This window comes from Furipterus horrens, unplaced genomic scaffold (assembly GCF_987537825.1).
Source record: "Furipterus horrens unplaced genomic scaffold, mFurHor1.1.pri manual_scaffold_4, whole genome shotgun sequence".
NCBI lineage: Eukaryota > Metazoa > Chordata > Mammalia > Chiroptera > Furipteridae > Furipterus > Furipterus horrens.
This window is the reverse complement of record NW_028327174.1, coordinates 98,859,386-98,880,441: the sequence shown is the minus strand read 5'-3', so window position 1 is coordinate 98,880,441 and position 21,056 is coordinate 98,859,386. Positions and strand designations below refer to the sequence as shown.

Here is a 21,056-nt window from a genome sequence, read left to right as displayed (position 1 = left end):
GGCACACTGAATCTCCCTCCACAACTAAGAAGGAATACAGCTACCCCAAAACTAGAGACAACAAGAAGTTCCAGAAAATCGAGTTGTAGGGAAGTCCAACAAACAAAGATATAAAGAAGAAATACTCATCCAGACAGGTAGGAGGGGTGGAGCCAGGGTGGAGAGGACACAGTGTGGTGGCAGCAGCAGTGGCGGCAGGAGATAGGCTGGTGGAAAACACAGTCACACGTTTTAAAAAGTTGGGAGGGACACCTGGGGAGTGCTTCCAGCACCAGACCAGACTGCACAGCTCACAGACCCAGCACCAGGGAAAATAAAGCCTCATTGCTTCTGACTGTGCAAACCAGTGGCAGTTGGGGCAGAGGAAGAAACTGCCGGTCTCTCAGCAGAGTCTGCTTGTTGTAAAGGCCCCCATGGTCCTAGAATGTCCACAGACCCAACCACTCTGGGAACAATGGCCAGGGCAGCAGCTAGAGAGGCACCAGTCCCATATGGAAGTGGGAGAAGTGCCTGGAAAAGGGGCAAGTGCTGAGCAAATGGCATTGTTCCCTCTCAGACCCCTTCCCCACATACAGTACCATAACATGGTAAAACGTGTCACCCGCCTGTACTAATGAATACCTAAGGCTCCACCCCTCACAATGTAACAGTTGCAACAGCTCTACCTAAGACAGAGAGGCAAACAAACACAGGAGCCTGTCAAGATGAGGAGACTGAGAAGTATGGCTGAAAAGAGGGAACAACAGATCAAGGTCCCAGTGGGAGAACTAAGCGACGAGGAGATAGCCAACCTAACAGATGAGGAGATAGCCAACCTTACAGATGTAGAGTTCAAAACACTGGTGATAAAGATGCTCACAGACTTGACATATATGCTTAAGTATGACAAATGCATAAGAGAAGAAGTGAAGGCTATGCTAAAATGAAATGAAGGAAAATCTACACAAAACCAATGATGAAGAGAAGTAAACCAGTGTTCAATCAATGATTTGGAACATAAGGAAGAAAAAGAAAGTCAACCAGTACAGAATGAGGAAACAAGAGGAGAGGCTTAGGAACCTCTGGGACAACTTTAAAAATACTAACATCCAAATCATAGGGGTGCTAGAAGGAGAAGAGGAAGAGCAAGAAATTGAAAGTGAAAAAATAATGAAGAAAAACTTCCCAAATTTGGTGAAGGAAATAGACATATGAGTCCAGGAAGCAGAGAGAGTCCCAAACAAGCTAGACTCAAGGAGGACCACACCAAACACATCATAATTAAAATACCAAAGGTTCAAGACAAAGAGAGAATTTTAAAAGCAGCAAGAGAAAAGCAGAGAGTTACTTACAAATGGGTCCCTATAAGACTATTAGCTGATTTCTCAAAAGAAACTTGTAGAAAAAAAGGGAATGACAAGAAGTATTCAATATAATGAAAATCAAGGACCTACAGCCAAGATTACTCCATCCAGCAAAGCTATCATTTGGAATGGAAGGTCAAAGAAAGTACTTCCCAGACAAGGTAAAATTGAAGGAGTTCATCATCACCAAGGCATTATTATATGAAATATCAAAGGGACATAAGAAAAAAAAGGTGAAAACTATGAACATTAAAATGACAACAAACTCAAAACTATCAACAGCTGAATCTTAAAAAATAAAATCAAAATCCAACTAAGCAAATGAGAATAGGAGCAGAATCATAGGTATGGGGATCATTTGGAGGGTTATCAGCTGGGAGGGGGAAGGGGGAGAAATGGGGAAATGGTGCAGGGATTAAGAAGCATAATTGGTTGGTACAAAATATACATGGGCAGTTAAGAATAATATAGTAAATGGTGAAGCAAAGAACTTATATGCACAACCCATGAACACGAACTAAGGGAGATGGAATTGCTGGAGGGAAAGTGGGTACTGGGCAGAGCAAAGGGGGAAAAAAAATAGGACTACTGTAACAACATAATTAATAACATACACTGAAAAAAAAAAAAAAGAAAATATGGAGTCATCCCATAATGTGACAGGCAGCAGCTTCCCTTTGTTACCACTCTCGGGAGCTATTTGGGTCCCTCAAACTCTAGGCCTGAACACCTTCTTTGGCTTATAGCACCCTCTGGTTTTCTTTCCTGTATTTTCTGGTTTTTTATTTATTACTTTGATAGCCAGGATATTGTGGATGGGTCTTGTGTATATGATTATTTTTCTTTCAAACATTCTATTAATAGGAAAATAGTGGATACAAATGTTAGTTTTATCATTCCCAGAGAAGCTTACTTTATCTCTATTTTCCTGCACTTTCTGGACAACATATACTCCTTGTAGTGTCTTCAAATTTTTTTTTTCTTTTAGCAGAAGTTATGATATAGCTTCTACTGTCCTCTAGGAGACATCCTTGATTATGTGATGCCTTTCCTTTCTCTGCCCTGTAAAGATAGGATTAAAAAAAAAAAAAAATATCCCTTACAATGTGGCATCTGGTAGTTGGTCCCTCAGAGGTCACCTGTAAGGAGGTGGGGATGGAATGAAATCCTGAATTCAAGGCCAAGAGTAGTCACATCACTATACCTATCACTCTGGACCATAGTCACCTCATGTGTAATACACGGCTCTATGACTTTCAGTCTCTTCCAGTTCCATAACTCTATGATTCGATCTGAAGGGCGAAGTCCATTGTTGCTGCTGGAGTGACAGTAGGTCATTGCTCTACCTTGTCCTGCCTCCAAAGGACTCCAGGCTTGTGTATCCCATAGAAGTTGTTCATGGCTTTCATAAATATCCTCAAGGAGTCCTTATTTCTCCTACATTCCAGCCTTATTCTTTAATAACAGCTATGAGCTTATAATTGGCCCCTGTGATCTCATTTAAAAAATGCCTCCTTCCCACACAAGCCCAACACATTCAAGGAGGAGAAAGACAACAGGTGTGGCTACAGGGCAGTCTCCCTCCAGAGCAGAGCGGCCAGCCCCTTAGCCCTGGGCAGCTGTTTGATTTGGCCTTTGCTGGTGAGGCTCTGGGAGGTGGGGCAGATGCTGCCAGCTGGATGAAGGCTGGGAGAGTCAATATTGAAAGGCCTGTTTGTTTTTTTGGCCTCCACCTGTTGGAAACTCTGTAATCAGAGCCACTCATGAAAAGGAAAGAAGGGACAGCAGAGGAATTCCTGTACTGGAACAGCAAATGTTTTTACTGTCCCCCTGGGGGAATCACATAAGAGAAACTGGCCTTCAGTTACAGTGGAGAGCAGCATGTGAGCAAGAAAACACAGTCAGAAATGTCAGGAGGAAGGGTGTCACCAAGTGTAAAGGTGACTCAGGAAGCATACCTCCTGCAAGGGCTCCTGCACTCTCCAAGCCCACTTGCTACTCTCCCTTATTGGGTGGCCCCACATCACCCACCTCAGAGGAAAGGCAGCAACTCCACAGCACAAGTGTCTAAATGCCACCCCCCTCCCCATTGGTCTACTCAGACACTCTAGCTATTACCTATTTTCTTGTGTCATAGAGAAAACAGGGCCCATAATCTAGGGACTCAACCCACTTTCCTCCCATGCCTCGCTCTTCATGCTCACCCACCTTTATCTTCCCCCTCCTGTTTTGGGGTCCGAACCTGCAACCCAGCCATGTGCCCTGACCATACATAGGGAATTGAACCGGCAACCTTTTGTTTTGTGGAATGATGCCCAACCTACTGAGCCACTCTGGTCAGAGCACTCTTGCTTCTTCTTGAACTACGGCCTTTGACCCTCCTCACTCCCATCCCTCTCTCTCCATCATATTCTTGACCTCAATATACAAACATTTTCAAGGCTCCTCTGTGCTTCTCTTCTTCCTTTAGCTCCCACACTACCTCCTTCCCTCCCCAACCAATCTTCCTGAGAGTGGTCCATCCTTCTCCTTCATTCCCTCACTTCCCATTCACTCCCAAAGCATTGTGCTGAGACTTCTGGCATTATTCCCGAACAAAAAATGAAAACAAAATGAAACACAACAAAATCCCCTCTTCTGGGCCAGTGAACTTCAAATTGCTTATTCCAGGTGTCATCATAGGCATTTATTCTTCATACTCAACTACGATGAATTAGATGCCTATTACATGTCAGGCATGTAGGTCAGGAGAATTCAAAACTATCCCCAATAAAACCCAAGTGTCCTTTGGATGAAGAGTCCATTAGGTTTTATCTGCCATCTGCTTTTCAGTGTAGGTGACTTTATTTACTCTATTTCTGATGTCGGCTGGGTCTGGGAAGGCAGAGAGAATGAAAGGCCAGTGGGAGTCTGGGTGAAAGGTGAGGTGTGGGTGGAGAACATGAGGAAGGCTTAGGCTCCAACGACACACATTTCCTGGTATTGCCAAGACACAGCAGTGGCCTGCCAGGTCTTGGGGCTGGCAGCAGCTATTTGAGACTTAAGCCTTGGTGCCTAACCAAGGCCACTGTCCCAGCACAGAGCACTGTGGCAAGCAGCTGGTAACAGGGTAGGCTAATGTATCTGGGGAAGCTGGCCCGAGTGAGCTGAATACTGGCCGTGTTCCTGCCCTGTACTCCACAGCTACCCTGCCTCTGTCACGGCAACGTCAATTCCCTGGCTGACTCCCTAGAAATCTGATAGCTCCGGGGAAGACCTAGGTCCAGAACCAGCTGCACAACTTGCAGGGTCTAGTGCACAATAAAAAAGGCTTGGTCCCTTGTTCAAAAATTATTAGCAAAGAACTTATATGCATGACCCACAGACATGAACTAAGGGGGGGGTGGGATTGCTGGAGGGAAGGGGGGTACTGGACAGAGGGGAGCAAAGGGGAAAAAATTGGGATTACCATAACAACATAATCAATAAAATATACTTAAAAAAATATTAGGAATTTCAAGGCGGTGACCACAGGGCATTAAATCAAACATGAGGCTCTTCTAGTGTTCAATTCCATGTGTCAGTGCCCAGGAAGCTGGCCCTGTCTAGCTTTTTATTCATCACCTTGTGGTTACTCAATAAATACTCTTTTAATGAATGAGTTTGGGTTTCTCCTGCAACTCTGGATTAGGAGTCATGGGGTCCTGAGGAAAGGGGAATTGGAGACCCTTATCCTTCCTGAGCTTCAGGCTGCCTACCTAGGGTGGGGCCATCCGTGAGTGCCTGCCCTGCCTCACTTTCCTGTATCTGTACATGAGAAGAATCACCTTTGCCTGCCTCTTCTTCTCTGCTCTGGGCAGAGAGTGAGAGAGGCACAGCTGAGCTTTCAACTTTTACATGCAGTGACTGTGATTCTGAAGGAAGTCACAAGGTATGACAAAAATGTCAACACAAAACCCAAAATATATGGTTAGTGTTTGTAGCATGAAATGTCTAGGTATTCTGAGATAGCCTAAAGCAGTGATTTTCAACTTCTATGCCACAAGAATTTTTAAAATATCCAATACCTGACTATTTAGTCAGGGACACTGACCTCCCTTCTCTTAGACTGTCAGATAAAAAAAAAAAAAAAAAAAGACAACAGCTACCAATAATAGCCATCTAGTGTTAATGAAATCAAAATTATACCTACTTTTTGGTCAGATTGGCAAAAAAAAATTGGGGGGGGGGGCGGCGCCACAGAATTTTAGTAATTAGTTTATGTGTGCCATAACACAAAAACGGTTGAAAATTGCTGGCCTAAAGGACAGCTGCTTTGCCGCCCTATGAAATAGGTGTAATTAGAGCTGGAGGTGTGTGGAGTGGTATTGTCTCCTAATGGGATTTGACAGGAAGCAGAATGGGATCAGAGATAAAGTGCAGGGAGTTCGGTGAGGAAACCAGGCCCTAGCAGCAGTCATGCCTTAGATGAGTCTCAGCCTTTCCAACCTTCTTCATCTCACCTATGAAAAATACAACTAATAGTAGCAAAAATATAAAAAACAGCAAACACATTGACATTTTTATGTACCAGCTACTGTTCTAAACCCTCTAGAGATACGCGCTGACTTAGATCCTTAGAGTAAACCTGTGATGTAGGGAATGTTACTATCCACATTTTACTTATAAAGAAAAGTTCAGTTACTTGCCAGGGTCATGGATGACAGCTTGGAGCACCCTCCAAGTGAGTACTTAACCATAAATATCATAATCCTTTATGGGACTGTGAGGGATAAACTAGTGCCAACATGTGGAGTTGCTTTAGAAGAGAAAGACAATCTAAACCTGCAAGATAACAGTATTAATAATATTTAACAATAGTAACAATGGTAGATACCTCTGATGCCACTTGAGCTCTCCAGCCTCGGTTTTTCCCTCTATAAAATGAAAGTGGGTAGGTTTTGCATCAGATAATCTCTAAGATCTTTTCCATGTCTCAGCTTCTGATAGGAAAGATGCTCCTTTCTCACACAGGGCTGAGACAAGGACAAGCCATCCAGTGCAGCCTGTTTTGTTATCTAGAAGGCCGGTCCTCAAACTTGTGTGCTTGAGCAATAACAAGACAACCCACCCTGACCTTGGGGCCGACACAAGCAAACATACCCCGGAACAGGAACAGAAAAGACCAATACATAGGGCTGGGGCACTGGAAGGAAGGCTGGGGAGGTGGCCCAACAGCCGCCTAAGTCCGGTGGGAGGGGGCGGTCTGGTGTGGCCCTTCTCCTGGGGCAGGTGGGGCTGAGGGAGGTTGTGGACTGGTAGCTAGTTGGGCTTCAAGGAGAGGAAAGAACACCACATAGATTTATGTCATCCACTTAAGGTGTTTGTTTCTGTTCCTCCAGGAATAGAGCTTAGTGTGGAGGGATGAGGAGAGGAAAAGGGAGAGGAAGGGGGCCTAATATGCTATACACCGGCATAAGAATGATGGGCTTTTCTACTGGGGCCAAGGTCTGGGGAAGGATTCACAGGGAAGGGGACATGTCAGTGGGGCCTGGATGTGTGAGTAGTATTTTAACAGGCAGAGAAGAAGAGGAAGGGCATTGTAGGCAAAGCAAGAACTCTCAGCAGCCAGTATTTGGCAGCAGCCTGTGTTCCTAGAGCAGGGGTGCTTGTGTGTTTGGGGGACTGGAGTGAGTCTGGAAAGTTAGCTTGTTGCCAGAGAGTGAGCATGAAGGGCCTTGTTTTGCAGGCTGAGGGTTACCCTTCAGCCTGCCTGCCTTGGAAGGCCTTTGAAGATTTATTGAAAACTTTATTAAACATATGTATTGGATGTTTTTTATTATACAAGCATTCATGCCAACAGAGGAATATACAGAAGAGACAGAAAAGTGTGAGAAGGGCAAAATCCCCAGAGTTCACAGCTGGAGTGGACCTGGATGTTGCAGGTTCTGGGATGTATACTCATACCTCTCCCCCGTGGGCCCTCAAGGTTCCAGACTGATTCCCCTCCATAAAGTAATGCTGCGCTCTGCAACCTCTTAACATTCTGGAAGCAGGGCAAGGGGCCTAGGGGACTCAGGAACATTGGGGCCCAGGCAGCCTCACCAGTTTGGTAGGCTAAGTCAGCCTCAGCTCCGCCCTCACCGCCCAGGCTCCCTGGCCATCTGAGGTCTCCTCCCCGGGGCCCAGACCCCACTGCGCGGCGGGTGCAGATTCCGGAGGGCGCCCAGGGGGTGGTGGCTGACAGGGCGGGCTCCTGGGCGCCGCCTCCACTTCTGCGCCGCAGGGGGCTAGTCCAGCCCACGCTGTTCCGGGCGGAGAGATCAAGCGGAGCAGCCCGCGGGCCAGGCGGCTACCTGACTGACAGCTGTGAGCCAGGCGGTGGCTTTGGCACGTGGAAGGCAAGGCGGCGACTCCTTAGGTATGGTGGAGGACGGTCACAGGGTGGGCGTCTTCCCAGCTCCCTCTGCCCGGTGCAGCGCAGCCTGGGGAGAATGGCGCTTCCTGCCTGCTTCACCAGCGGCGGTAGCCAAGTGAGCACATGGGGTTCCTGAGAGGGCCGGCTGGAGAGTGTGCGCTCCGGAGCGGAGCAGCTGGGGACCGACTCTTGTCCCCAGGCCGGGCCTGGCCCTTGCTCCCTCCCCTTAGGTAATCCTGTCACTCAGAACCCTGAGGGGTCCTGGAGGAGGGCCAAGATCAGGAAGGGACCTTAGGGATCCTTTGACCAATCCGGCCTCTTCATTTTACAGAGTGCAGTGACTGGCCCAGAGTCACAGGTCTAGAAACCAGAACTCCTCACTTGCAGGTCGGTGGGCTAGGAGCTTTTGCCAAGTGGGTTGGGACAGCAGTGCGGCTGTTGCCACCTGTAGAGACAAAGAACTGGGAGAGACAAAGTCAGAAAGTCAGAGACAGAGAGAGAGCCTCCCAGAGCAAAGGAAGAAGGTCAGGAAATGGGCTGCTGCCTGCTTGCACTTCCTCCCTGGCCCCACTGGTGCTGTGGTCTGGTGCATGACTCAGCCGGCCTCGCTGACTGCAACCCAGGTGTGTGCGTGTGTGTGTGCGCGCACACATGGGGATGCGGTGAATCTACGTGAGCGTACAGGAGAGCCCTCTAAAGCTGTATATCTGTCCACCTACAATGAACTTGTTGGGAACCTACCCAGTGTTTGGCCTTGAAGAGGATACCAGGAATCCCCAATGCATTAGCTTTGTGTTAATCTATGGGTGCAAGTCCCCAGGGGGGCAACAGAGTTCGATAGGAAGAACCTGACTCATGAAGTGGTGAGTTCTGTGTCTCTGAAAGAAGCCTCCCTTCTGACTAATAGACAGTCTTATCAAGCATATGAGCACAGGGATATGAAATAGGACAGCTTACTCCTTATAGAATCAGAATTTTAGTATGAGTGGCTGGGGTTCATGTCCTTTTTAGGTAAAATCACTATGCATGGCCTCTGGGCAGTGTTTGCCTGTAAGAGCTACTCTCTGCATAGTTTTGAACGATACCTGGGAGGCTTCACAGATGACCCGCGGTCCTGGCACCTCACAGTATTCTACCGTAAGAATGATGAATGGCATGAGTCTAGGGGACTTTGGAGGAAGGACATCACTTCTGGAAGGAGTTATCAGGTGGCATTCTGGAGGTGGCACTTAGGCTGTGCCTTGAGGAGGAAGCTGAGTCTGGACATTTCTGGGGGAGGGATGCTTGAGCAGAGTCATGGAGGTGGGATGTGTCTAGGGATAGGGGGAATGTAGTGGAGATGTGGTGAGGAATGCTGGCTTGGGTCAGACAGTTATAATTTGGGGAACTGTGGCAATGAATGGTGGAAGACCTGGAGCATTAGGCTAGGGAACTTGAACTCTATTATTAGGCCTGGGGGTATTTTGATGGGAAGGAGGATGGTGTTATTGGGGCTGGGTTCACAAGAACTTGGCATTTAGAGCAATATTTGGGATGCACTAACAGTGAAGAAAGCTGTGAAGGAAGAACCTGGGAAGAAGACTGCAGTGACCATGTTCCACTGAATAGGACTGTTGGGAATGAAGAGGAAGGGACATGACCAGAGATGTTGCTAAAAGGGATGTGTGTCAGGGGAAGAAATGGGCCAGGACCCATGGTAGGACATTTATCACACATCTCATTTAAACTTCTCAACAACCTTATGAGAAGATTATTACTTCTACAAATTTTGTAGAGGAGGAGGCTGAGAGTCAGAGGTTAAGCGACTTGTCCAAGGTCACACAGCAAATAAGTGGGGAGCCAGGGATTTGAACTCAGAGACAGATGGAATAGCTCCAGTCTGGTAACTGAATAAATGTCAACAGTCAGAGCAGAGACCATGATGATGGAGATTTGGGTTCCGGTGTTGGGCAGGGAACCCTAGGAGTCGGGTCAGTTTGGTAGGTGATTGGAGATGTGGGAGCCTGTGGTGGCATCATGCACGGGGACAGGGGCTGCAGTGGCCATTGGTTCTGCATTCCCTGCCTTGAGCTTCCTTGTTATGAATTAGCTGAGTGTGTTCTTCAAGCCTGAAGGCAGCTGGGATGCTGGAAGGCAGCTGGGAGAAGTGCTGAGGGAGGTTGGTGGGGGATGCCCTGGGATCTGGCAAGTTAGTCACTGAATTCACATCACTCCCTTGCTTTTCTCCCACCTGGAACAGTTCTGTATTCCATTTCAGTGCACAGGGGTTTGTTGGGCTTGAGTTAGTTCAGGTTATCATATTGTCCCAGGTTTGGTTCCCTCCTATGTTTGACCTTTAAAAAGGGCTAGACAGGCCCTAATGATGTGGCTGCAGACTATTGCAGAATCCCACAAGGGCATTTTCAAGAGCCTAAGAACAGGGCCAGGGATCTTACAATTTCATAGCATCTGGTGATCTAGGGCCAAGTGTGCCCTATTTTATAGATAAGGACACTGGGGCTTCAGAAAACCATGGTCTTTCACCAGTGGTTAGTGAGTGGCAGAGAGAAGACCAGACCCTTGGGCTGCTGACTCTGAGAGTTTGCTCTCACCACTGCCACATGGGGAGGCAGCTGCTTGGAGAACAGCCCCCAGCCTCTCCCATAAAATAGCCCTTGGGGCAGTTTTCACAGATAGGTTCCAGCATTCAATGAACCACTTCAAGCTCTTACTCTCTTTTGTTCCCTCTTAAACAACACAAACTCATGCACATACCCAAAATGCCACATTATTTCTACTCATCTGTCTAGTGGCCAGGTAATTTCTTTGACATCTCAAATCAATTTCTTTCTCTGAGAGAACTTTGGTAAGGCATAGTTTAGGTAGAGCCTTAAAGTGTCCCACCCAGGTGTGTGGGGTCTGTACACAGAAGCTGCCCTATGTGCACTCCAGGCCCCTGAGTGCACTGACAGGGAAGACCCAGAGAGGGAGGATGGCCATGGGAGAAGAGGAAGGACAGGGAGAGACAAAGTGAGGAGAAAAAGGAAAAAAGCTAAAACTGAGTTTATGGCACAGACACCTCAATGGCATGGGCAGAACTGTCCTGGGGACACATGCTTTGAGAACCTTGCTCCCTCATACTCAGAGAGGCCACATGAAGCAGGGAGATAGCCAGGTGGACAGAAAACACAACAAGAGCCAGTCAGCCTTAGAATTAATTGTGCAACCCGCTCACTTTTGAGAGTGAAAGGGAGAGTATTAATAATGATGCTGGGACAGCAGCCAACAGCCAGGATGTCCTGGGCACACTGGTCACTCTTGGGACAACCAGTAGCTCATGTACATCAAGTGCCAGACATGTGTTTGCTTGTTTAAGCCTCACCACAACCCAGCTGAGTAGGCACTGCTACCACCCCCATTTCATAGAAAAGTTAATAGAGGAACAGAGAGGCAGATATCATGCCCATTAGTCATCTGGCCAGTAAATAAAAGCAGCAGGATTTGAACCCAAGCCATTTGGCTGTGCCAGAACCCATGCCTCCAGCATCACACTGTGCGGGCCTTCCACTTAATTGCCCTCTTCTAGGACTCAGCAGTGACTTTTTGGGTCTTTGTTTTGCATTGGAAGCTGCTCTCAATGGCCAATTTAGCATGACTTCTTCTGCATCAAAAATGAGTTTGTGGTTGAGGCTAAGGTGCTGCCCCTTGTTCAAAGCAGCCTTGGCCTCAGGTCTGATTCATTCTTGCCAGGCACCCACTCTACCCTTTCAGATTCAGTCACTGAGGATGTGTGGACTGGGTTGAACCTAGGAAGACCCTCTTGAAGGCAGGCCATTGTTGGGAGTGGGTTCCTGAAGGTCCTCGTCTGCCTGGGGTGACCCCAGGGATCACTGTCTGATGGACAAACTTTCATGCAGGGTCTCTCCTAGCTTGAGGAATATAGAATTTTGTTTTGGGACAGATTGATTTTTCTGGAGACAGTGCATTTCCTTCATCATTTTGTTTTGGCTCCCAGCCCTGGCTTGCTCTGAATGTCAGCAGGGTTCCTTCTTTCCTGGCCTGCTTGTTGACACATCCGGGATGGGCTGGCCAAGGGAGGCATGTACAGGGGCAGAGCCTGACCCTGGGTGATGCTCCAGGCCTTTCTAGGAGATGCAGGGAGGTCGGAGCAGATGGGCTTCGCACGTGGTTCAGAGTCCAAGGGCCTCTGTTCCCACTGGCCTGTGCTGAAGACCCCTCATTCACATAATAGAGGTGCCCTGCTCAGGGCTGGAAAAAATGTGCATCTGGGCCCGAGGACTTGTGGGAGGGAGAGAGCTGTGCCTTATGCAAGAGAGTGCTGGCAGTGGGGCTGGATGGGCTCAGGTCCCAGCCCTCGGCTCTTAGCACCCCACTGGGTCTGTGCAGTTTGGTGCCCTGCCTGGCTTAGGGCAAATGTGAGAAAGGTGAGACTTAGCACACATGCTGTGGGTGTGCCAAGACCTGATGGGACCAGCTCTGGGACAGGCCTAGGTTACATTTGCGTTTCTGGCCAGGCAGCTTCCTTAACTCCCCTTTAACCTCACAGTAGCACGGGGGAGGTAGGAAGATTGCTACAATGGCTCAATTACCAGTGCAGACAGGAGGAGTGTCTCTTGTTCTCTGGGAAATTGGTTTATTTTCACTTTACTTGCTTTAGCGGTTGCTCAGTGTTGAGTTCCAGGATTTGCAGCTGCCCTGGTTCTCCTGGTAAATGCATGGAGCTTGGCTGCACTGAATCCACATCAGTGCACACCCCAGTGCTAGTGTGCAAGGTTGGGTTGGTGGTGACGTGGGGAGGGAGATCAACCTCCTGCAGCACCACCCGAGTCACACGCAGAACTTCGGGGACTCTCTTCCCACTGCACCTGCAGGCTGGATGCACAGATTGTACCAGGCATGGCTGAGAGCTTGGCACAGAGAAACTCAATCTTTATTACAGCCTTGTGGGATAGGTATTGTACTATTATTATCATTCTCCCCATTTTACAGACAAGGCTAACTTGCCGAAGGTCGTATAGCTATTAAGAGGCTGAGCTGGAATTTGGACTCAGGTGGCCTCCCCCCAGAGGCATATCTTCAACCATTCCTCAACCTGCCCCTCCAAATGCTGAGATCAGGGTCCAATTCTCTAACCATTCCTATGCCCTCTAAATCTAAGTGTCTTCCCCTTCCAGGAAAATGGGACTAATTACCTGCCAGTCCATCTCAGGTGAGCACATCGGTGTGAAAAGTCACCATGGTGAAGACTTACCTGGTCTTGTTGGTTGTGGTAGCTGATCTATTGAGAGTTCGCTCTTGAGTTCTGTAGTCTGGGGTCCTCCTTCCCCTTGATGGTCCTTGTCAGCCTGCCAGTCTTAGACTGAAACTCCCCAGAGGGCTGGACAGACTTCCCCACCTAATTAGCATCAATGCTTACTCTCCCCCCAGAGGAATGAATTTATAGACCAGCAGAGTCAAGGGTCTGTCTTGTGGCTTCATAGAGGAGGTAGGATTTGAACTGGGCCTAGAAGAATGGGCAGACTCTGGACAGGCAGAGAGGAGAGAGGAAGCATTAAAGGCGGGGTCTGTGATGTGGCACAGAGCACAGTGCACAAAGCGTGTGGGTGGAGGCTCCCCTAGTCTTCTGGGTCCCCAGCTCACTCTGTCCAGCTTCTAGGGGCTTTCAGTGACAGGGAAGTGGGGGAACGATCACTGGGAAATGCTGCTGGGCCTCAGTGTGGTCAGCCCCAGGCCACGGGTGTTTGCAGCCGCAGGTCCCTGATGCATAGGGACAGCCCTTCACTCCCTGGGCATGAAGGTACCAGGTTGGCATGCTCTTCTGTGTACATGTATGAGGTCAGAGAAGTCATGACAAAGGGGGTTAGAGACACTGGCCAGAGGGACCACACTTGCCTTCAGCCAGGGTTTGTTTTTCTGTGGAGAAGAAGGTGGTTTGTCAAAGCTACTCTTTCTATAACCAAGGCAGCAGTGAAAGTTAGAGGCTTTCCTCCCACAGGCAAGGGTTTTCTGAACAGGGCAGCAGCACCATCATCCCCAGATGGGAACACTGAGGGGGAGGGGAGGGGGCCCTGGGAAGTTTCATTTTTTTTCATCTGAATTACGGTCAGAAATTACTATCTGGAGATACAATCTGGAAAGACAAATTATCCTGCATAAGAATCTCTAGATCTTCCTCTGGGTCATGGTCGTGATGGTTTTTTGGTTTTCGCATTCTGTGAGCTTGTGTTTAAATGGACATCATGGGAAAGCATTGGCTACATGCCGTGGAGAAGTTGACTCACAGGCCTTGAGTGAGGTGCTTTGGTGCACACCCCACCCCCTACCGTCCCTGGAGAAGCCGACAGACAGAAGGTGATTTCAACTCTCCTTTGAACTATTTTTGTTTTAGTGTTTAAAGGAGCCTGAGAGTTGTGTTTTAGGGTATTGTTTTGTTTCTAAACTTTTTTGTAACTTGGTCTTTTTTTATTGCAGTAAAATATACATGACAAAATTTACAATTTTTTAAAAGACTATTTATTTTTAGAAAGAGGGGGAGGGAGGAAGAAAGAGAGGGAGAGAAAAATCAATGGGAGAGAGAAACAGATCGGTTGTCTCTCACACGCCCCCAGCCAGGCATGTGCCCTGACAGGGCACCATACCAGCAACCCTTCGATTTGCGCAATGATGCCCAACCCACTGAACCACACCAGTCAGGGCACAACTTTAACCATTTTTAAGTGTACAGTTCAGGGTCATTAAGAATATTCACGGTGTTGTGCAGCCGCTGCCACCATCTCCAGAACTTTTTGTGATCTTCCCATCTAATGGCTTCTAAGATTGCCACAGTCTCGCTCTGTCTCAGCATTCCTAGTCACAGTGGACTCACTATCAGAGGCCCTCTCTACTTGGACCACCTTTCTGTTTCTGTTTCTTATTACTTTCTGGTTTTTAAATTCTCTGCTTCAGCCAGAGGAGCCTCCATGCACCTGCTAAGCACTTTATGCAGCACTGTGTACATTTCTCCCAATGGTCCTATAAGGTGGTTATTATCATCCACCCTTTCCTGATGAGGAAGCAACATCAGAAATGCAACAGGCCCAAGGCTGTAGTAATTTCAGAGCCCAGCTATGATTCTGGTCTCTCTAATCCTTCCACAACATCGTCTGGATGGGAGTATCACTGTATAGAATCAAGCACAGCCAGCCCTGCCTCACACACTGGTATCTACTCTAAAAGGTTTCTGGAATCTGCATGGATTTGGGTGGGTGTGTATTATATGAGTTCTTTTTCATTACGATCTTTACTTGGAGCCTTTAGCCAAAAAGGATTTGCTTGAAAATTGCTTAATTGCATACTGTAGATAAACTGTTAATGGAGTTTACCGTACTGCTAAATTAAGCTTTTCAACTAATTACATATGTACTGTAGAAGTGGGAGTTTAGCCTTGACCATGGGTCCCTCCCCAGGCAGAGATGTTCTGTCTTCTCTGGCCACTAGGGCCTTGGTTGCCATGTCCGTTCTTGTTCCTGATCATGATCCTGTGCTTTTCTGTCCCTCTTGCAGTCTTGCTGTAGCTTGACTCTGCGTTTACTCAGGGCGAGATAAGTTATGCCTAGGGTGTGACTATCCTGGCTGCAAATGGCTAAGTCTATTTCCTGTTTCTCCAGCAGACATTCTTCTTAGCATTTTAATCTTCTGCAGTGTGTCTCTCTGGCACATCTCTTGTGGCTTGTCATTACCCTCTCTATAGACTGTACTAGCCCCTGCTATGTCACCCTGTACTCAGATTTTTGGGGTTTTTCTTTGTTTGGGGTTCCAGCTTCAGTAGATATGGCTTAACTCTGGGAATGAAGTCAATGCCCGACAGACTTTCGCACAGGCCCCATGCATAAAAAGATAATGTATTCAGTACCACTATGTGCCAGGCACTGTTTCTAACCTAGGACTTAACATTTCCACCTTACGTATGTGGAAACTGAGGCTCAGAGAGTTTTAAAAAATTGAGTTCACGCATCTAGTTGTGGTATGGACACCAACATCACAGACACCACATCCATGCCATTGATCCCTGTGCACCAGACTGGCTCTCTACAGAGGGTTGATCCCCTGCGTTGTGGGGTCTGCTTGATAAAAGAGCTCTGTTAACACACCTGTGAAATGGGAGCAGAATCCCCTGATGCCAAATTAGGCAAGCTGCCTCAGACACAGGCCTGTCAGAAATATAGGGGTGGGTGAACTATAAGTTAAGAAATAAAAGACTCTGCTATAGAGCTTCTTTTTAAGGAATGTAATTTTAATGCATTGACCCACAGCTTGAATTAGAAACAAAGACAGAAAAAGGAACTCATAAGTGAAATGAATGCTAATGAAAAAAAGTTACTAGGCCTTCATTATGTAATCACACATTGCTAACAAAAAAATTTTTTAGACACACGAGCCCCATTTACTAGAGTTAGAAATAAAATAAAAAGTTCTAATTTGTACTGAATAGCAATCATATTATACCCCATACCACATCTGAATTTTGTGATATTTTAGGGGTAAATCACTGTGGTTTTATTGAATGTCAATGGCAAAAAACAAAAAACCCTCAAAAAACAAAATGAGTCAACAGATACTTATTGAGCACCTACTCTATGTAATGCATTATTCTGGGAGAAAGAACAAAGGCTATAATACTCCCTTTGACACATATGTGACCATTGACAAGGGACTGGGACCGATGGTTATGTACCCTGGAAGGAAATGAGCTATGGGGAAGGCTTAAGTAGGTAGGTGTAGGTAGGTGAGAACTGAGCTGGGCCTTCCAGCTTGGCAGAATTCAGTGGATAGGTAGTGACAGGGAGTCCTGGGAGGAAGGTTCCATGAGGGTCCTTAAGTTCATTTTAACAGACCATGTCTGAGGATCAGACTGCATGGATATTAAGCCAATGAAGTTCTATCCAGGCCATAACTCATGCCTCTAACCTAGCAACATTTCTGAGGGTTACCTCCTTCCATGCTGGTCTTCACTAACTCAGTTTACCATCTAAAAGTTGTGAGGAGCCAGCATGTGATTCTTGCCTTTGATCCTCCCCTTTAATGTAGACAGATATGTCCTGTAGAATCAAGCACAGTTTGTCCTGCCTGGGCACATGAGTGTCTACTCTGGGAAGTTTCCAGGATCTGCTTGAATGTGTGTTATATAGACTGTGCTCCATTAGGATGCAGATGAGATTTAGAAGTCTGTGGAAGGTGTTGTGGGGCTATGGAGTGGAAGCAGGCATGGCCAACCTCAGAGATTCACTCTCATCCTACAAAGTTATTCACCAGGAAAGCCTACCAAAACAGAAGCCCAGCTGATAACTCTTTGAACAATAGGCTCACTGTTGAATTCTTTCATGTCTGCTGCCTGATTTCTTTTCAGTCCTGGTTATAGAGCCAAAGACAGCTTTTCCTAGTTTACCACGTTGGAGGCCTGGTAATGGTGGTTAGTCCCGTCTCCTCTGCCCCTGTCTGCCGGGGTTCCTGACTTCTTCACTCTTTGTGCCACCGCCGCATGCTGTCCATAGCCTTCTAGGGCTCCAAGGCTGGGCTGGCCCAGAAGCACTTTAGAAAAGAGATATTAACTAGCACAGTGATGGTCATGGCTAACTGTTTTGCCCTCACCCAGAGCACACACATGTCCACTCCACTGCTCGTGGCAGTTAGCTTATGAACTCCAGGCTGATTGGGTCTAATGAGTGCTCCTGAGTGTGTTTTCTTGTTCTGGGCTAGGACACAAGCTGAGTGACTAAGTCATGCCTCATGTCCTCCTGCCCTCCTCCATCTGAACACAAATGCCAACCTAATGAATTTCTGATGCTGGCCTCACAGGATGCAGTTCTCTTAGGACCCAGCCCAGGAGCCAGGCCACAGATGGCTTGGCCAGAGAACTCAGGAAGAGCAGTTGTGCTTGGCAGTAGGCTTCTGGCAGGAAGAGCTTCTCCACTTGTCCACTTGCTCACTGTGGGCCTCAGCTGCCTCATGGATAAAATAGCTGCCCTTCACATCTCTTAGGCATGTCATAATGTGGAATGAAACAGTGATAGTGTAACAGTACTTTAAAAGATAAAGCATTTAGAATGGGGGCTGCTTATGTTTTTTGCTACCAGTTAGTTTCCATCCATTCATTGGGTTGGGCTAAATTAACCAATTGCTTCACAGGGCATTATAATAGGTCCATGGGATATCAGCTCAGGCCTTACTGCCCTTTACCAATAAGGAGAGCTCTACCAATAGTGTCTCATTAGGTGATGGAACCTTGACCAGTATCCCTTAGTTCAGAGCTCTCCAGCCTACCAAACCAGACTCCCAGGCTGAAGTGGGAAGGGTCTGGGCTGATTGGGGGCCGGGAAGGTAGAGCTCTGCTTTCATTGAAAGTAGCATGAAGATGCCTGCAAATCTAGTGGGAATCTAAGGCTTTGTTGCCATTAAGAAACAGTCCACAGTATGTCCTAATATCCAGAGCTTCTTCCCTTTCTTAGCAAATATTTGCCCAGGGATATGGAGAGTGGAAGTAATCATAGATAAGAAAGGCTGGAGGATGATACCAGCAAGTGCAAATGGATGTGGTCAGACATCTGTCAGCTTGACTTGGTGTAGAGTCAAGTCAACTTTCATTCACTGAGTACCTCCCTGAGCTACCAGATGGGACTATTATTATCATTGTTAACATAGAGGTGAGAAACTTAGAAGCTAAGCAACTTGCTCAAGGTCACAGAGCTAATAAGTATAGAATCCAAATTCAAATGCAAGCACTTGAACTACAGAGCCCATGCTCCTAACAGGGTAAGTTGTACAGTTGACCCTTGAGCTACACAGGTTTGAACTGTGCAGGTCCACATATACATGGGTTTTTAAATCCTCATTCAATGATATGTTTTTATTGACTATTTTTAGAGAGAGAGGAAGCAAGGGGGGAGAGAGAGAGACATTGATGTGAGAAACATCAATTGGTACGTGCCCGAATGGGGATCTAACCTGCAACCTCAGAATGCACGTATTCCCTGACCAGGAATCAAACATGGAACATTTGGTGTATGGGCTGCACCAGCCGAGCCACCAGCCAGGGCTATACTTGGGTTTGTTAACTGACAATGCTCTTCAAACTCACGTTGTTCATGGGTCAACTCCTGCTCTGGACTTTCAACTGTGTAGGAGGTGGGCTCCCTAACCACACCCTCCTCATTCCCCAAGCTGCTCAAGGGTCAACTGTAGCACCTGGTGATGGCCCCTCTCATTACCAACTCTCTTTTCAGTTTACACTGCAGTTCCAGACTCCAGTTTTAAATTGACAGCAGTGCAGTGAGGTATTATGCCGTATATTGTACATCCAACTATACGTATTAAATGAAATTATAACTGAAAACACTTAGTAAACTGTAAAATGCTCTACCAATATCCAGAATCTAAGTATTATCTTCAATTTACAGGTGAGGAAAACACAGGTAAGAAATGTCAGCGCAGGTCTTAAAACTTCAGGACTGGTGTTTTCTATTTCCTTGACACCATCAAGGAGAGATCAGTTCTGGGTTTATCTGTCCTCCCGCACCCTCACCCACCAAATTGTTGCCAAATGAAAATTAGGCAGAGAACTTAAAGGAGACCAAGCTAAGTTTTCTTAGCAGCATTATATTGCTTTGACCTCTTTATCCTGAATGAAACGGGGTGTCAAGGATGGAACTGGGGTGGATGTCTCAGCACAGGTATTGGGGTTCAGAAGCTGTGGCTGAGACATCTTTGCTGCTATCTCTTAGTTGGGGGAGAGCCTTGGGGAGGAGGGGAAGGATAGGCTATTCTGAACCTGTGGATGGGCCTATGTGTATTTTATGACCTTATCAAACTGTGAACACAAATTATTTTAAAATTGTGAGTTAGACTGGAATCCAAGGTATATCCCTGGGATTTGTGTATACACATGCAGTGTTTTTTGAATAAAGAAATCACAAATGTTTTGTTTGTAAGATCTTAGGCTTGATACTGAAAAGATGAAAAGAAAACAACCACTAAACCTTAACTCTGTAGTACAGATTCACATGATATGAAAAAAAATGCCAGAATTTTATCTTTCACCTAAAGCAGAACGGAGTAATTCTTGGTTGCTCACAATATCTTATTTATTAGCTTAATTGTTAATTTTTGACGATAAGAAATTAACATTTATACTGATGACATTACATGTGTTTGCTCCTGTATTCTTTGCAAGAACCTTGAGTAAGTATCATTATTATGTGAATTTTTAAGATTAGTATATTACGATTCTGAGAGATTAAATAACTGGATTCAAGTATCCCAGGTAGCAAGAAACCACAGCAAGATATGACTATAAATATGTCTGACTCCAAATCTATGTTATTTCCTCAACAACAGATTGAGAAAACCCATTTTCATTTCCTTTGTTCTTCACTCCTTTTTTGATCTCAGATCTTTCATCTCGAATCTCCTTCCTTCTGTCTGAAATACATCTTTTAAAAATGTCCTTTGACAAGGGTCTGCTTGTGGCAAACTCTCCCAGTTTTGTTTGCCAGATAATGTCTGCATATCCCTTGTTCTTAAAGGCTATTTAAGTATAGAGTTCTCAGATGACAATTAACATTCTTTTAGCATGTTGAAGGTCTTCTGCCACTGTCTTCTGGCTTGTAATCATTGAAAGGTAACTTGTCCTTTCCCTCTGGCTGCATTTAAGGTACTCTCTCCATCCTTGGTGTTCTGCAGTCTCACTGAGATGTAACTGGTGGTGAATTTCCTTCTATTTATTCTTCTTGGGACTCATTGACATTCTTGAATATGTGTATTTTTAGTTTCTTTCCTTACGTAAAATTCTTAGCCATTATCTAGTTAAATGCTCTCTCTTCTCCTTCTGGGACTCCAAATAGATGTGTTAGCCACTATTTTTCATGTCTCATAAGATCTTTCATATTTTTCTGAGTCATTGTCTTTCTGTGCTACATTTTGATTAATTGATTCTGATGTAGCTTCCAGCTCACTACTTCCTTCTCATACTGTACCTACTATGCTATGAAGTCTGTCCCTAGTTTGTAATTCAACTATTTAATTTTTATTCCTAAAAATTCTCTTTGGGTCATTTTTTAAAATCTTGGTTACTCTTTAAGATTTTTTTTGTTTCTTGCACATATTTGCAAGCTTGTCTTTAACTTCAATAATTATGCTATAGTCATTATTGTAGTCAGAACCTGGATATTCTATTATCTGAAGAAGTCCCTGGCCAGCACATTCCTTCTTTTATTGCCAGTGCATCAGTGCTGAAAACATTGTTGTTGTTTTTTAAGATATTTTACTCAAGATTTTTAGTTGTTTTCAATGGGAGGGTCAATATA

The 21,056-nt window shown here is 46.1% G+C and overlaps 1 protein-coding gene across 1 annotated transcript in view; it reads left to right on the top strand.

The window, feature by feature from the left end:
• Nucleotides 1-7,456: 7,456 nt before the first annotated feature.
• The window catches only part of CRACR2A (calcium release activated channel regulator 2A), a 130,535-nt gene continuing 116,935 nt past the window's right edge, over nt 7,457-21,056 (top strand). Inside the window, exon 1 of the mRNA XM_090273856.1 lies at nt 7,457-7,722. The gene's annotated coding sequence lies outside the window, so the exon portion shown is untranslated. The remainder of the gene's footprint in view (nt 7,723-21,056) is intronic.